Raw genomic sequence first — 1,019 nt, 5'->3', positions numbered from 1 at the left:
CTCTAGTCTTACACTGCTAAATTAGGGACGGCTAGCGCAGATAGCCCTCGTGTAGCTTTGCGCGAAATTGAAAAACAAACAAACAAACTAAAAATATGTCCAACAATAGTGATTTTGACCGTAAGAACCATAATAGTTAAACAGCGAGAACGAAGAAAAGCTATATTTAAACCTAAATAATCCAATAGCCATATTAAAATGAATCAAATTAAATTGACTGTATTAAACAATAGGAACAATCTAAACAGAATAGCCAACTGAACACAATATTCATGGTGAAATAAAGTAAAAATGATAACAAAGTGAAAGGGAATTTGTATTTTGATATTTATGTTTTTTATTAAGGCTGTCTGCTGCCGTCTCTAATTTTAAACTCGTAACTTGACAGAAGGCAGCCAATCAACAGCATCCACCATCCACTCTAAGGAATTTACTTTCACTCTTATAATGCACCCACAACTTAAAGTGCAGGGAAAATACCTGTATTTATACAGCACTGAATAAATAGTAAGACAAAGTCTGAAAATTATTAAAACTTGATACAGAATTAATTCGTAAAGTAAAATAAATGCAACAGTAAAATCAAGTCATAAGATATATGTAACTGAATAGGGAATCAACTGAAATTACAAAATAAATTTTTAACCATTGAAACTAAAACGCACAAGATCAAATGTGGAGCTTATTACAAATAAAAATTGTAAATACGATTTTAAAGTATACTTAAATGGAATAAAAATGAAATATAGCGTGAACGCAAAATAAAATAAATGATAAACTCTCAATACAAGATGAAAGTAATTGTGAAACAAGATCATAAAACAAATTCTACAAGTTGAATGAAACTAAATACAGAATTAATTTTGAAAACACAGCATCTAACCTATATAAATGTCAGTGGTGTTACGTCACGCTTGATTTCTCGGAATAGAGGAAATAGAAAAGCCAAAATGTATTTATCCTGATAGAATAGTTCGATTACTGCCTGCTCATTACGATTTTAGTGAGATGGGGAGGGT

Source organism: Limulus polyphemus, unplaced genomic scaffold (assembly GCF_000517525.1).
Source record: "Limulus polyphemus unplaced genomic scaffold, Limulus_polyphemus-2.1.2 Scaffold1336, whole genome shotgun sequence".
Taxonomy (NCBI): domain Eukaryota; kingdom Metazoa; phylum Arthropoda; class Merostomata; order Xiphosura; family Limulidae; genus Limulus; species Limulus polyphemus.
The sequence above is the reverse complement of the archived record's forward strand: the minus strand, read 5'-3'. Positions refer to the sequence as shown.